Source organism: Pieris rapae, chromosome 8, assembly GCF_905147795.1.
Source record: "Pieris rapae chromosome 8, ilPieRapa1.1, whole genome shotgun sequence".
NCBI classification, from domain to species: domain Eukaryota; kingdom Metazoa; phylum Arthropoda; class Insecta; order Lepidoptera; family Pieridae; genus Pieris; species Pieris rapae.
In genome coordinates this window covers 8754844-8773102 of record NC_059516.1, presented here as the reverse complement: position 1 = coordinate 8773102, position 18259 = coordinate 8754844, and the positions used below count along the sequence as shown (strand labels likewise).

The following is an 18259-nucleotide window of genomic DNA, read 5'->3' as shown; positions in this document are numbered from 1 at the left end:
TCCTTAACAGCGGAGATTTCGCACAATCTTTTTGATAAAGATAAGAGCTAAGCCACATTTTAGTCCGTGTTAAAAAGCGACATGACTTTTATAACTATAATACATATTTAATTAATGAAATAGGCTATAATCTAAATGTAGTTATAAAATGTTACAGAAACATGTCTTAAGAAGCTATGTGTTCCGCCATTTTAATTATCATTTTAACGGTTTCACTTTCTAATAAAAACTTAACCGTAGGAAATTGAACCTCGAAGTGCCGCTTTCCACCCAAACATGAAATATGTCCCTACCAAGGTTTGCTTTACGATTTCTTTTGATGTTGACTTGCACGTCCAGTTTTAAAAACCAGATATCACTTATATTTTCTATTTAAGTAGTGATGATTAGCAGATTAAGTAAGATTTCTATAATAATCTACACACGATACTGCTTTTATAATTACAAGATGAAAACAGTACTATTTTTCATGTGATTGTTAGAAATGGCTTGTGCTTCTTTTTATTACATTTAGCTTGTTTTTCTTTAAGAGATGTACCTGTAAACTGACTTTATAGCTTGTCCAATTAATCACAAAGTCATCTGGACCGTATTTTACCAAACTAAATGTGTTATTGAAAAAAATGCAGTTAAGCTTCTAAATAACTAATTTGTAATAATATGGCAATAATATGGAAGGCTTAAAATTTATTAGACATAGACATAGACATATTATTTATTACAAACAAAACACACATACATAACTACACAACACAGCAGTAATCAAAGAGAACAATTTAAATAAAAGATATAAAGAGAGGTATATTATTTTATTCCCTTTCCCCTTTGGTCCGTCTCAAGCATATATTGCGTGTGTGCTGTGGCTGTAAATGGCCCTGGCTCAGCATTATGCTGAGGAGCAGAGTGTTCCACAGCGCTGGTCATTCTGCCAGAGACCACATCAGCTAGTTTGCGCCTCAGTCGCAAAAAAACGAATATATTAATACTCAGTAGGAAATGATAATAATAGTCTTATTGAAACTTAGCAATATCGGTAACAAAGTCTTGTGTAATATAGTGTGAAGTAAATAGGTAAAATTGAAGGTTAAAATAAGAATAATTGTTAAGTTTTATTATTACAATTATTTTTTTCTTTTTTTTGGCGGATTAAAAACTAGATTTCGTGGGATTTTTGTTGAGTTAATAGATAAGTTTTATAGCTGCGACTAAAATTAGACTTTAATTTAAGACTCTTCAGCGGAGGAGGGATATCATTCCAACACTTCGTCGCACTATATTTAAAACTCCCACGAAATGAAGCTGTCCGATGCTGGGGAATGGCGAGCTCCTGAGTACAACTCCTTATTTGTTGCTTGTTGACATTACTACGCCAGAGGAGCTTTTTGTACAAATACTCAGGTTGTTCAGTATTTACCACATCAAACAATAAACATGCCAAATACAATTTTTGTCGACCTTTCATTGTGAGAAAATTTAAGTTATTCAAATATGGGGTGACATGTGAGCGAGGTGGTATGGTAACACAAAACCGGGCGCGTGCATTTTGTACTGGTTCTGTACATGGTATACAAGTTTTATGTTTATGTTTATTAAATTATAACATAATTAAACCGAATTTCCAAGATTCCTTTCTTTTCAAAATTCAACTTATCTTTAAATATTTATAATAATTAGAATATATTGTATGTTGTAAAATGAGCTGTGATGGCCTACTGCTTCTCTCATCTCTGGGGTCTTAGTTTCGATCCCCGGCTATACACCAATGGACTATCTGACTATGTTCGCATTTAATACTCGCTTGTTAGGTGTCAAAGTCAACGACGTGGGTCAGGCACAGAAGCTTGATAACCTACTTGCCTATTCGAAGTTATCAGGGAACAGAAACAGACGTGTGACAGATGTGACGTTTAGACCTAAAAGGCTGTAGGTTGGTGTAATCATATATTTTAATTTATGCCTGCAAATAGTCTCTTCTAGGTAAATTTTCGTACTGTCTTTTGTCGACCTTATTACGAGCGTCTAAGCTATTGGTTATCATAATTATTTTAAAATTTATAAATAAATCTCTATCATCTGATTATGATAATTATGTCAAATACAGAACATTTTCTTATATCTTTTCGCATTTTTTTATACAGAACAGGGGCAGCAAACGCGCGATTCTGCCGCCCATGTCAGATCAGCTCAATGATCGCGAGTGCGCTGCGGGCCTCTTAAATGGTTTCTAAAACTACATTTAAGTTTAGTATACGTAAGGCCTATACCGACATCATGTTAAACTAACTCCCGACCGAGATAGTTATTAAACTTAACCCATTAGGTATGCATTGTGTGTCAACACTCAACAAATTTGGTATGCTATTCGATATTATTAATATTAGTTGAATAGTGTAAGAGATACGTGATAAGTATTTATTATAAATGGGTATATAAATAGATATTGTAATGAGCAATAATTTTCTAAGGTTGCCTGCGATAAATAGCTTCATAAACTATTTTATATAATAATATGTATTAAGTAAGCTGTTAGATTACTTATAGTTAAATAAATAAATTTTAAAAGTGGTTTTTACAATGTCTCGTTTGAATAATAGGAAACCCGTTGTAAATCATTTGAATAAACTCAGAATCCAAAGCGTAAAAACTGCAAGCGTTGCGCCAATACTACAATAATAAAGCGCTTTGATTTTTATCTTGTAATGAATGGAACCAAAAAACTACTTAAACGATTACAAACATTTACCAATTAGAATGCTACGTTATCTACATGCTAGGCGACAATTATTTTTAAGCTTAAATGTGATAAATTCGTTGGTGTAGACCTAAATATAAATACTTTACTCTAGGAAATCTAATATTTTATAAGTAAGCATGAAATGGCAACACACTCTAATATTTTCAAGTTTTCTTATTAATTAAATTAAAATAAATAAATCAGTGGTGCTACAACCTTTTTAGGTCTAGGTCTCAGATTTTTGAATCTGTTTCATGATCATTTTTAAATCTAATAGGCAAGTAGGTGATCAGCCTCCAGTGCCTGGCACACGTTGTAGACTTTTTGGGTCTAAGACATGTCGGTTTCCTCACGATGTTTTCCTTCATCGTTCAAGCGAATGTTAAATCGCACATAGAAAGAAAGTCCATTGGTTCGATCCCCGGCTGTGCTGGTGCACGAACCTACGACTTCAGGGATGAGAGTCAACTTGAGAGGCCACTTGGCCAACACTGCTCAAGAATATTAATTACAATGTGTAATTATAGATTATAACAATTTGTTGTTTATTTAACAATGCATTGTTTATTTTCTAATTTGTATTAATTCAAGGAACCTTAAGTGATTACCTCGTGGTTTCTTTTATCACATGAAGTGCTCTTTTCTCGAATCCGAGTGGAGCGGGGTCATTGTAGCGGTGCCATCCCGTTAATTTTTTTAAATCATTGTCATCCCTAGCTCTAGGACCATTCGGATCCGAAAACTGTTTTACATATTTTAAAACATTCATATTTACTTAATCAATATTCGCCATAAAAAGTTTTTGTTTCCGGCTATTACTTTGTATCAATTGTTAAAGCATTCAATGTGTTAAACACCTAGGTGTTTGTTAAAGTGATAGCGATCCCATCCCATACATAAATTATCGATAAAATTGATCAACCAAGGAATTCTTTTGATGTATAAAGAACCGGTTAGCACGGCATAGACAATTAATTCATTTGTGCATGGATGGACACAGGCCGTTTTCTCACGAGTCAAGACTCGCCCATGGACTATTAAATACTTGGTTTCAAGTTTAATCATACTTTATGACCCTTCGCATTTTTTACTTTCAAATTTCTTAACTTTTAATATTTCTCAAGCACAATGATTATACAACATTTTAGGTTGAAGAACTGATATATGTATCTTGTAGTTTATTTCGCTATGGGCAGTAAGAATTCAATTAAATCAGTCATATTCTCGAAGATAAACTAAGTTCGTTGCACTTATCATGCATGCAAGAAGTTTATTCTACGTATGGTATATTAATAGAAAATACCTTCCCTTGATCATCTCCTAGTAGTTAATATTTACACCTTATTTTCATATCTATGTTTTTATATATAATTTATGTTATCAAGTAAACTCGGTACATAGTTTTTAACATACTAAACTTATCTGATGACATTTCCGTGAGAATTAGATATGAAAGTGCTGTTGTCTTTTGTCGTGCATTTACGATTAAGATCAACTTTTCTATGAAGTTGAAACTCTGTATTTTTATACTCTCCTGTAGTAGTTTACGTAGTTAGTACACAAACTTGCATATAATAAACGCCTTATAATGCTATCAAGCGAATTCTTCCAGGCAACCTTAGTATAAAACAATAAAAAAAGACACGCCTATAGCGGTAAAGTACAAGAAGTGCATAGATAATCAACAAAAAAGAACATAAAATAACATGCAACACTAACTATAAATTTGAGTTAAATGTCAAAAATGATAATAATAATATAAACAAAAATGTGTTCCTAATCCTTGCGTTAATAAGTAATATATAAGGAGCAAATTGTTTAAGTAAAATATATGTAAAACAATTCTTAAATATATTCATCAACATGTCTCGGTATTATTGGAATTTTTTAAAGTAAAATGTTTGAAAATTGCTCCTTTACATTTGAACATTCGCGAGCTTCTATTGGTGTGATAACAGTTAAAAAGTTAAATAGTATTACTAAAATCCCAAAATTCACTTTACTCTGTACTCTATCTTCCTTTAAATCTCTACTGTACCTGTTCAAATCTTTCGTTTGGCAAGATTAATTTTTTTTCATTAAAAATTCATGTGAAACTGATCTAAAATTATTGTGATTCATGTGCACCTTTTCTTGTACCTATGTTTTGTCTAAACAACTATATGTATTATGTAGTTTTGCACTTCTTGCTTACATTATCTAATTTTTTTCTCACAGTTGACTTTTCATTTAATTATGCCAATTGTATTATATTTCTGAATGCAACGATGTGTTAGTAAAAAATAAACTCTCATTTATACTGGACTCTTAATACTAGCAATGCATCTTTTCATTCGGACGTACGTAATGTCACGGTAAAAAATATTGTGTCTTTTATATAGGTATTAATTGAATTTATGTTTTTTGTTTAAAAAGTCTCCTCCATTTTTGGCTATTATATTTCATGTTATTGGGCAGATATTGTTAGTGGTACATAATATGTTATATTAATATAGAAATACTGTAATGAATGAGTGGGCACGTATATTCCGCTTCGCTTTAAGATTAGTTCGCGTTTCAACTCTCAATATTAGAGATCGAAGCCTGAGTCAGCCAAGCGTGGTGCCTTTGCATATCCCATTGCAAGGTCTCTTTGATGTCAGCCACGGAATAGCGAGATGTTTTTAAAACTTTCAGTCAACAATTTTTCATTTTTGAACTGTGATTTTTATATTCAATAGCAATTCATAAAGCCAGCTTTGTATGCTATACTTTCGATCTTTTATAAAATTGTAAATATATTCTATATATAGGCCGAGAACAGTTGCCCCTGTTTTGTAGTATCGCGTTGATGTCGTTTCTTCGCCACTGCGTGTGCGCATGTAGCGGTCACGATTTATATTGTACAAAGTTATTATATATAGTTTTGTTATAGTAGTTATCTATATATTGTTATGACTTTACCCAGTTTGTACATCTTCATCGATTTAACGGGCTAATCGTATTATTTATATTATATTTTTATATGATTTGAATGATACGCTTTTTATTGAATATTATGAAACGTTACTGAAGTTTCGTGTAAAGCACGAAACAGAAATTTTATATTTTTTATTTTACAATTTCATTCTTTATTTAATCTAGGAAATATTTCCTTCACAATCGTTTGGACATTTTGGTCCAGATTTTGGTCCTAATAAAAATTCTATTATATTTTTTATAATATAATTTTTATAATTCTTCTAACAAGGCCGGTAGTGCATTCGAACTCCGGCATTCAGTGTCCATTGGCTGCAGTGTCACTCAACATATAAAATATAATATGTAATATACATAGTATTACATACATGTTACACATTAAATTTTTTTGTTCTATAAAATTACTTTTATATGATTTGTTACCTTGCGTCAATAGACCGCAAAATATAATCGTCACGGTCTATAGATATTACATAGAACATAGTTTATATGATATCAATGAACCTGATATTAAGTGTAATTCTACTTCAAAAAATCAACGTATCGTTATATATAGGTATAATGTTACGTATATTCATCAAATGTCAAAACCACATAGAGTATAAAGAAACAGAGGTTATTTATAAGCCTGTTTTAAGATAGTGACGTGTAACAGTCTGTTGGCATCTCTATTGAAACAACGGTACTCGTATCGCGGCAGTCGGCGACTGCGCAGGTCTATGCCCTCGTCGTATTAACACGTTTATTCTTAATTCAAATGTAACAAGTGTGTCTAAATAAAATAGTGAAATAAGTGTAGTGACGTGGTTGTGAACAGTGCCAGTGATTAGTTTTGAAGAAATAACCGGTAAAACTTTCAGGTAAACACTTTGCATTTTAAGCGCACTTATCAATATGAATAAGTTCTCGAGTTTCGTTGAAAACTGCGTTCTTGTGGAATATGTTTGTTTTATAACTCCAACTATAAAGCTCGTGCCATTTGAATGAATAAATATTTGGTTACGAGAAAAATAAATAAAATGCACGCAATCGTTGACTTTGTCAAGTTGATTTGAAATTGATAAATGATATGCCGTTGCTTTGAAATGTTACTCGTAATATATTACAATCTATATTTTAAATTAAAATAATACGTTGAAATGAGAAATATAGCATTGCGAAAATACGTTAAAAGGATTGATATTATACTATTCATAGAGGCAGAGTTTATATTAGACGTAAATAAATAAAAAGCTGGTAAATACAAAAGCTAAGAAAAGAATATGGTGGACGATACATGTTTGAGTTGATTGTATCTTCTAACTTCAAGGTCAACGTCATTATCAATTTCCTCACATGAGCTTAAAGCTTATTCGTGGAACTATTTGAAAGTTATGTATGATACTTAATAATTTATTAGTGAATGGAATAGATTAATATTATTTCTGAAAAATATAATTAAAAATTTGCTCTTTATAAAAGAAACATATTTAAGGAATTTTACGCGATTTACATAAAAGACGTAGTAAGTATTTTTTTTAATCGATACCACGTCAATAAATGGGTGATTTTTTATAAGTATCGTTCAGAGAAGGCATGACAATATGTTATTATTGTATTAACATTGTCTACGTTATAATTTGATTATAATTTAGGTTAATTAAATTAAACAATGAATTTACGCCGAGCTATAAGTTATTAATTACATATAGTTAAGTACATTGTTAAGCACGTAATCATATTACGCGAAATTCCCATTAGCATTAGTGAAATGGTAATACAAGGGATAAAGTTATCTATTAAATAGTATAATTATCTTAAATTAACATAACATTTTTCGATTTTTAAGTGTGCAATAAAATATGTGTAATTCAGACTGTATCGTAAGAATTGTAGATAGCAAGTTTGGAAACTAAAAGAATCATAACTAATTAATATAATACAGTTTATACATGACATTTTTTATTACATGTACAGGTATTAGCGCGTTTAACAAATTCAAAAAGGCATTAAAGATGTATGTTAGAGTGACATATTATACTAAAATAGAGACGGATAATGGCGACGCGTATCTTGCTCGTATATACTTACATATTATTAAGTTTCTCATGTAAATACATTGTTGTAATGAGAAATAAAGTTCTTTAAACATTATAGATCATAAAAATTCATTCCCCGACAGCTAAACTTATACAGACATCTGTACAAGCTTATTCCCTCATAAGCGCGACATCAAATAAGTGCCGCTCACATTTCAAAGTAACTAACCATGTAATAACCAATTTCGCAGCTCGAAATGTAAAATTTCCATTGTTGAACAAAGTAGAATGAGAGTAATCACAAATTGCATCACTTTGAACGTGACCCACTGAACTGAGACACGAAAACTGCCTTCGAGCTTTGAGAGTTTTAATAGTTCAACTTGTGTGTACTTTTCAGAGTATCACGCGTTCATTTTTAGTTTATTATCCACTTATTCGTAGATTATAAAACACAGTGGTGGTACAAAGTTTGAAAGTGGGACTTAGACGCTGTATCTGTCTCCTGATCATTTGTTTTTTGTTATTGGCAAGTTGATCTGCCTCCGAGACGCTGTCGTCGGTCTAAAGCATGCCTGATTTACTCACGATGTTAGCGAGTAAGTATTAAAAGCCCACATAGATCTATTGGCATGGATGTGAGTCGCACTCTGAAATCGCTAGGCCAACACTGCTCTATGAATAGAACAAACAATATGTCCTTATTAATCTAGTGTCATATACAAATAAGTGTGATGAAGCCATTTACGAAAATAAATAAAAATGTGCGTTTTCGTTTGCTCGCGATTGGACAAACAGAAAGACAGATAACTTATGTCGATACAGCTAGACTTGTTTATTTTAGTTACTTTCACTGCTTAATGACTTATGGCTTATTATTATGGGGTCATGCTGCTGATGTCGAATCTATTTTATTCCTGCAGATGAGGTTTAGCCGTGCAATGTAGCGTGCAAAATGTAGGGAATCTGTGAGAGATACATTTAAGGAAATTAATATACTTACCTTTCCCTCGCAATATATTTATGAAAACATTATGTATGTATACAAATATAGTGATTAGTTTATTAGAATAGTACATACGCACAATGTTATGTTTATCCTGTCACGTATAAGAAAAATTCAAAGAAAAAAATATATATATTTTTATTTATATGTATAGTGTTCAATATATACATGACACGTAAATGTGTTAAGCTTGTAGGTGCGTACAAGAATCTTGTAAAATATAATATTTGTTGATTAAAAGAGTGGAAGAGATATTTACAATTGTTCTCGTTCATTAGATGCCCTTGTGTTGAACCCTAAATATACTGTTAAGTTCATAACTGAACAATATTTACATAAATATATTTTTTAACAATTACACGCTGATGTCTAGTTACAAAGCGCAACTTTCGTCCCCCATTTCACATTGTCACCCCCTTCAATGCAATTTATTTTAAGACTAGATGGAAGCAATTTTGTAGAGTTGCACATCGCCAAGGAATGCGGTTCTTGCAAAAAGATTACAAAGGCTAATGGGATGAACCTGCTTGACTTAAATAACATCGCAAAATTGAACACCATTACTTAAATAATAAATGTGAATTTATTACGTAAACTGGCTTTCGTAGCTCAGCGCTGGTAAAATTTAGAACTATATTTTACCGATATTTTTTTCGCTTTGGGAGTTATAGCAAGGTAATCACTTAACATAATCCGTGAGAACACTTGCTCACTGTTGAACATCGAGCGGCTCGGAGTTAGAGTTTTTAGCGACTAGGTTTTGTAATACTGTGAGCCATCCTAATAGGCTGCCCATTGGTCTTTTTCCTTTATTATGTGAGTGTAGTAATAAGATCGTGGTGCCTAATAATACGAAATCTTTATCTATTAGATGGGCAAGAACCTCCCGGAGCAGATAGCATCAAAGATGTTTTATATTCTGTAGATTTTTTTACTAGGCCTACGGAACAGCCATGAGTTATTAGTAGATATATATGTATATAGTTGCCGCCGCCTGTGGACATATTAGTGGGTGCGTTTGTTATGATCTACGCGGAAAAAGCTTCTTATTTCTATTGATAGAAAGTCTAAAACATTTAATTCAAAAAAATCAAGTATAATCTTGAATAATAGAATACATAATATATGTTCTGGCGCCAAATCAAAATTACCCATTGTGTGTTACAGAAGCGAATTGTATGAAATTTTAACGCTACTGATGTAAGTGCACTGTTGTATAAGATTCGTTCTTTACGTCATTCGTTGCGTTTTATTTCCGTTCAGTGACAACTGTTTTTTTTACACCGTTCTGCCTAGATTATAAGAAAATTGTGAAGTGTCAATTTGACGGCTATAAATGTTTGTATAACGTTATTACAAGTATGTATACACTAACTTTTTAATTAAAGTATACAATCTTGGCTTTGATAAATGACGAATTTATTCAATAGTTCAGCCTAAATAATTAGAAAATTGTGAATTGTCAATTCGATGGGTATAAATGTTTTTAAATTGTTTATAAAAGTTTGTATACACTAGCTCTTTATTTTAATTAATGTATACGAGATCTTGGCTTTGATAACTGACGAATAATATTTTCATGATGGTAGCGAAGTGAACCATAGCATTTAAAGTACCTGGTGGCACATAGTGTTGTCTGACTGTCTTCGCTTATAGATACTATTCCTATACCCAATTATTAATCTATTTGGACCATACTAGAATAGAATAATACATTTCAAGGCTCTGTTACTCTAGAAAGTTATGAAGTTATAATTATATAAACAAATACTCAATTACGAGGACAAGCGTTCTCTCACTTGACACCAAGTAAAAGTAATGTGATAAGTTTGCTTTGAAATATGACTCCGAGAAGAAAGTAAAGACGTTGGGTGAAATATAGTTGTGTTTGATGTACTTTCTTTTCGCTATTTAAATAAGCTTATTTAATAATTAACAAGCTATTTGACAAGCGGTCTCTAATTGGTAATGTAAATGTCATATCTTGTCATGTGTTTGTAATGACTGGGGAGATTTTGATGAAATTTGTAGATTCGGAAATGGTTTCGATTTTTTTTAAGGACGTGGGTATAGGACTACGTCTGTCCGAATACCGTTGTATCCAATTTTTGGGACTATAACTTTAATTTAAGTACTTAATAGTAATGACATTATTGAGTGTATAAGTTATTACTATAATAACTTAAAAATAAATTAAAGGTCAATAAACTGACATACATTGTGGTTGAAGTGGATAGAAAATATAATATTATCACAATATATGCGGGTGAACCTGTAAAAACAAACTATAGCAACAAAATACGCATTCTTCTGACCGCTTAAATCTCCTAAACAAGAAAACAAATTTTCATGTGGTTTTAATCAAGAGTCATTACAATAATTTTATTTTTATTTCATTTTTTTATCAAGTCATACATAAGGTCATTTAACTAACAAAAATAAACTCTGAGTCTGATTGTGAACAATTGAAATGAAAAATCACTTAAGATTTTTTAAGTTAATTTAATTCCTAGAAAACATCTGTTTAAGAACATTCGAGACTCTGCCATAAAACCTTTGTAGGCCCGTGTTTAAGAATAAAAAAAATACGTTTATTTTGGAACATAAGATCATCATAGTACCTATCACTTATTCCACGTCATTAAATTCGAACCTGTTGGCATCCCTACTCATCGGGAAAGAAGACAGAGGGTGTTGGCCGAGGGAAAAAGCCGGCGTAAAAAACTCTCGGTACTCTTTATAAAAAAAAGCAAATCATCAAATAATTCTACAATATTTAAAACAAATATACATATTAATATGTCTGTAGCACCTTCATTCTCCAGCTCACTGAGATGACGTAATACTTTGAAATTCGATTATGATGTTATTCCGGCTGCTAAGGATATCTTTAGACTGCTCAAAGTTCTTTCCTCTACGTTAGAGGACCTGTTTACCATCTGTCCAATTATACGCCAACCAATTAATTACTCATTTTAAATTTTAATTTTCAAATGAAGTTCATAATTGATATTGAACATCAAGAGTTATTAATTGCAATAATGTATTCAGTTTCCATTTGGCGCGTTCAATTGGACTACAAAATCATTCAAAATTAATAAACCGCAGAGGAATTTGTACAAAATGTTTTTCCGTAGTATTAATACTATTTCCCAGTAAAGAGAGCATAACACAGCTTCTCATTGTGTAAGCGATTTCTAATAATCCGGAAGGTATTCTGATTTATAAGGCGTGAAGTATGTAATTTCATTATGCTATCTTAGTTCATTCATAAGTTTGTAGTAGAAAATTTTATGATACGTACTATTACATAAACTTAGTCTATGTGCGCATTTCAAATTTATGCCGGTTTTCAGATCCAAAAAGTTGACGTTGTATGTCAGGCATAGGTTGACGTATTAAAAAAATTGTTTAAATATGTCATAATTTAATATTACGTTGCAGCCTAACTTATAACTATAGTTATATTCCAAAAATTTGTACTCGTACATAGGACTTTATGTCAATTTGCGCATTTCAAATTACGCGTACGGCGAAGGGAAACCAGCAAAAGGAATGCCAGTTTTCAGATGCAAAAAGTTGACGTTGTATGTCAGGCATAGGTTTATGTATTAAAAAAAAAAACATTTTTTATATGTATTGTGTCTGCTCAAATACGTAATTTAACATTACGATGTAGCCTAACTTATGACTATAATTAAAAAAAGAACTAACCTAATTTACTCTAAAGGCTATACAAACCATAGAACAGGCAACAAAAACTAATAGAAAGAACAAATGATAAAAATATATACATATATAGAAATCCAGAGCCTTAAAAGGTCGTAGCGCCACTGGTTTGGTTAGGTTTTATACTCTATAGCACTGTATGATGAAATTTCTACCACAAAAGTTTTTGTGTATCTAACCGAGGCGTGGCTTTTCATCAGTTTCCAAAAATTTGCCTGAGAATCTTCAATAGAAACAGAAATAAAAAAATCATTTTAATTTATTTAATTAACATTAATTAATAATAATGGGATTGGAAGTTGGGCTGTCATACTGTAAGCATCGTAATTGTGTAGCTCCGTATTATTGAGTGCTAAAAAAATAATTTCGTACACTGTTCTTGAGACTGCGACGTCACAAAACACAAATTGAAGTGTCGTCCGTGTAGTGGAACTACCGATTTCACACAATATCACGTAAGTTCTTGAATTTCAACAAAAGTATCTCCAAAAAGTGATAATTAGAGGTTAGAAATCCACCAATCATATTGAGCATAGACAAAAGATCAATGACATTGACACTTGTCACAGTAACAGCTAACTAGTGTTGCCAGAGCAAGTAAATAAAAACTACCACTAATTACGTTCCATAACACGCAGATTTAGTTTACAAGAATGGAGGATCAGTTTCAACTATTGTTTGATAAAATGAAGAATGAAATCTTGAACCAAACAATAGAATTGAAAGATTCGATAACAAATAATATAATGGAGAGATTAGACGAAAAACTTCAACCTATTATAACAGAAAATAGAAACTTAAAAATAAAAGTAGAAAATCTCGAAAAGGAAGTAGAAAGTTTAAAAAGAGGAAAGAAGCAAAACAATTTGATAATGTTTGGAGTAAATGAAGGCGAAAGGTCTACACAAGAATTAATACAAAATACAATACATATTTTCAAAACTGACCTTGACATACAATTACAAGAACATGAGATAAACAAAATATATCGTCTAGGAAAGGGAAAGTCTTCTGGAAAACCAAGACCAATTCTGATTTCCTTTACGAGCGAATGGAAGAAGAATGAAGTTATGGGAAAGAAGAAAAACTTCAAAAATGTATATGTTACAGAAGACTACACAAAGGAAGTAATAGAGAAAAGGAAAACGTTGCAGGCGCAGTTAAAAGAGGAGAGAGAAAAGGGAAATATCGCGTACCTGAAATTTGACAAACTAGTAGTAAAAGGAAAAAATACTAACATAAATAAGGAAAAGCGCAAAAGAGAAACATCATCATCCCCACAAAACAATGCTCAACCAAGGAAACAACAAACTCTAATGCCGCCGATTAACAATAGACCAAATGCTTTCGACGTAATGAGGATTAGAGCTAATTCTCTTTCGTCTCTTCCCGCTAAGACAACAACTAACAAAGAATAACAATTAACTGTCGGTAAACGGAAAAATAAACAGCTCAACATGAACCAACATAAAATAACAAAACAAAATACTTCCCCAAGCCGACTGGTCATCGTGGGGAAAAATGACCACGACCCTCTAAAGGAAAAAATAACACTAACATGAAAAACAAAGTAAATGACATCCACATAGCAACTGGAAATCTTTAGAGGAGGCCTATGTCGAAAGACAAGCTGAAATGTAGAAACGACCGTTTACCGATACCTGATTTATGAAAAGAAAAGAAACTGTTAAAAGTTATAAACGTATTTGTAAGAAAAATTACTGTAAAAATAAGTTCAGCAATAAAGGCTATTTTATTTTATTTTATTTATTTTATTTATTAATTAATAATAATAATAATAATAGCCTTTATTTCCAAAAAACTATAAAATTTAGGGATGATAAAACGTAATTCAGTTAAGTTTTGGTTTGTCCACCGTTGGACATAGGCCTCCTCCTTCCGGTTCCACTCGCGTCAGTCGCGGGCCAGGCGCGGCATATTCATTTATCATATCTCTTATTTTTTAAGTTATAATATAGTTATTTCTCTTTATCCCTGGTCTTGTTGGTAAATTTCGATACTGGTTTTAATTCGATGTATAATATTATTATATTGTTCTTGGATATTCTTAGATTTTTCAGTGTGTTGAACCGAAAAAATATTCTTTAGTGTTTCCTTGTTCTAGTGGGTTCAGTCCTGATTGTCTGCCTTTAAATTGTTTTTTACTTTTAATTTTTGCTGAAATTTTCACTGTTGCCCGAACCATACGGTGGTCTGTTGGGTGGGTGGTATTAATTATATCTATATTTTCGACGGTATGATGATAGGGCCTTTAATAATAAAAAAGTCTATTTCATTAGCGGTTCGAGTACCTGGTGATAACCATGTCCATTTATTTTTGGTGTTTTTTTTTTCTTGAAATAAGAGTTCACAATAAACAGTTGTTTTTCTAAACAAAAGTCAATAAGTCGTTTGTCTCGCTCGCTTCTCTTACCGTGTCCCCATAAACACATAACCAACTTTTCATCTGGAGTGGCTCGGCCTATTTGTGCGTTACAATCTCCAAGCACAATTGTATATGGCAGAGAATCTACTAGTGCATTATTTAAGCTATCATAAAAAAAATATCTATGTTTTCTTGGCTTGACTTCGCTGTGGGGGCATAGACTTCAATTATGTTAATCTTATAATCTTATAATCTTATAATAAAGAAAAATAAAAACTTTGTAGTGCATTTTAATCATGGGTTCATTCTTTTGGAGCTTGGCACAGTGGTTTCAGCGTGAGACAGAGTATCTGTCGCCCAGTTTTAGTATCACTGGAATTATTTAACATATAAAATATATTTCGTAGTGAAACCCATTATCATAAGCGGAAGCACCATTGAGGAGCTTCCATCTCTCAACGTCAACCTTTATGGCGACACAAAGAAGGTTAGACATTTTATAAATCGACAGTCTGCACCCTCCGTGATTTCGAATGAAAGACTTTTGTATCACACATATTGATAATATGGTTAAATTTCGAATATAATAATTTATAAATCTAAAATTCGCAATATTGCTATTGTTGTGTTTATTATTGGTGTGTCTGACAAATTCAAAAAGGCATTAAAGATGTATGTTAGTGTCAACATAGTTGACTAAAATTGAGACGGATAATGGCGACGTGAATCTCGCTCGTATTTATACATATTAATATTAAGTTTCTCATGTAAAAAAAAAAATTAGTAATCAGAAATAAAGTTCTTTAAACAACAAAATTGACGCAGCAATTTTTGCTTATTTACAATATGCCTTTATGATTTTAATCTTAAAAGTATTTATATGATTTTGAATGTCATTTTAATAAGAGCCATTTTGCGTGTTGTTTCACATCGTCATGTTATGTCTAAATAATGAAGAAAAGCAACTTAAAAAATGACTAAACTCACCTCAAATTACAAGTTATTTCTACAAATGCTGATCATTCTTCTAATGAAATAAATGCATAACAGCGACGAAATACGTGAAAGGTTTTTTATAAGGCTTTCCCGGCAGACGTTGCTTTGTGTTCAAATACAAAATACCAAGTACCTTTCTACTGCCACCCCTTTTTTAACAGCGATATAAAAAAATACGGTGTTAGGAAGGAACAATTGAGATAACCACTGGTATAACTTTGGGGTACAAAACATAGTTTACGACCTATTCTGGACCTTATACACAAATAAATCTCAAGCGGTCTAGCCGTATGGGATGAATTTGGTCACAAACACGTGATACCTAATAATATCAGACCTAACCTTGATTCTGTATTATGAATCTGGGAACGGTGTAACAGCAGCTCAATATTAAGCTCTTCTGGGTCAACAAGATAATATGGGAAACCTGAGCACGGAATATAGGCAAGCCTGATTCTGTATTTGCAGTAATAATATAACTGATACTAAATTTATCATATAGTCTTACCATTTTTACCTTAAAATATTTATTAAATAATTGACGATCGTAAAGTATATTTACACGCTGATACTACTGTAATAAAATCATTATTGTTTTATTTATTTATTGTATACATAATCTGAAATAGAAAAGGACTTGGTGTGGTGGAAACACTAGCTGGACACTTTTTCTGTCCACCAGTACTTCGAACAGATTTACACATTAACAGTACATCATAATATTAATACTATTAATCCATTAATATTGCGCGTAAAACGTCACAAACTAATTGAAACATTGACGCTCCATAGACTGCCGAGGCGAGAAACCTGATCTTGACGAGAAATCTCATTGAAATAATTCAAATATTCAAATTTAATACATAATTTAATATGAATATTTGAATTTCGAACGTCAGAACAATTTCATAAAGCCAAATTTTTTACGTAGAATATCTAAATAAAAATTGAAAGCGCGCAATTTCTTTAGTCTACATATAATTCAAATTTTTACTAATCTGTATCCATGCCAGCTTTTGGCACCTTCTAGTGTGATCTTTTAAATTGCTTATGCAACTGTAATTAACTATATATATAGAATACTGGCGTGATTATAATGTCAAGGTACTGTGACGTTCTAGATAAAGTAGGATATATCCACGGGTTTCGGATAATTCATTTTTTATTTATTTAATTATATAATTAATACAAAGCCCTATAAAACAAATCATTCTTTATATCTAATTTCATGCATGATTTAAAATCCAAAAAGTGCGAGGGATGAGTGAAGAAAGACCTCGCGAGTTGTTTCATCACATGGCCTTGGTTGTATATAGCTCATTGTTCGCACTTCTTTTTGACATTAACAGTAAAATTATCATAAACCGTTTCTGAAATGTCGAAACGTTATTATTATATTTAAGGAATTCTTTTCATTTCGTTATGTTGATAATAATTAATACTTGATAAATTTTATTAAGTAGATCTGAAATAATAAGGGGTTCATATCTTTAATAACTCCCAATTTTTAAATAGTTGACACAAGTGTTGAATTTAACTCAAACGGTAGCAGAGTAAAATGTGGTAACCATGGCAACCAACACGATACAAAGTTGTAAACGCAAGTTTTCCGTTTAGATTCGCATCGCAAGAACTATTTTAATACGTTAAAAGAACGCCAATATTTTTATTAAAATAATGGTATGAGTATAGACTCCGTAGTGTCTTTTACGACTCATTCATACACGCACAAGTGAAATTAAATAAACTTAGTTAAAAACTAAGCAAGGCAAGTAGGTCATAGATTTGTCTAATAGAGCATGCTAATTGAAACTGTTCTAAATTCCTTCACAAATTGTCTGTATCTTAAATCTTTTTTTAGGCTTTGAGACACTTATCTCGGTATTTTTATACTGTTCTTTATTCTCTCTTATACGTTGTATGTTTTTATAGTAGAAGATTCTCTTACAATTGGAACATCCCTGGATTGAGCAAGATCTTCTCTATCAAATATCATGTCAGCAGGTTGTATCACTGTTAAATGTTAAGTCTGATGTGACGCTATATATTTTATAAAATATACATATAATTTCAGAAATATAACAAAATTAATTTCCTCGTTGAATTGTATGAATAAAGGGGACTAAATATGTCTTAGAAAATCCTAGCCAAATTGCACAGAACAGGTAACAGGTAACATAATAAAATAATGATAAAATTATCAAAAACAAAAAAAAAACTATTAATAGCCGGCCACGATACATTCAATCTAGATCTCTATAAAAAAAACACTGAACAAACTAGTTCTATTATCTGCCGTTACGATAAGGTCATTAACCTTTATTCTAGATTATTATCTGAAACCAACAATTTTTATGAACCGGGATTTCCGAATGATGTCAAGTTTTATCATAATGTGCCTCCTAGGAGCAACTTAAACACGTTTTGAATGC

General features: G+C 31.7%; 1 protein-coding gene across 2 annotated transcripts in view; it reads left to right on the top strand.

Moving 5' to 3' along the window:
- Positions 1-6390: 6390 nt before the first annotated feature.
- The window catches only part of LOC110998780 (chaoptin), a 65229-nt gene continuing 53360 nt past the window's right edge, over positions 6391-18259 (top strand). For both annotated transcript variants that reach the window (XM_045629220.1, XM_045629219.1), the window contains exon 1: positions 6391-6552. The gene's annotated coding sequence lies outside the window, so the exon portion shown is untranslated. The remainder of the gene's footprint in view (positions 6553-18259) is intronic.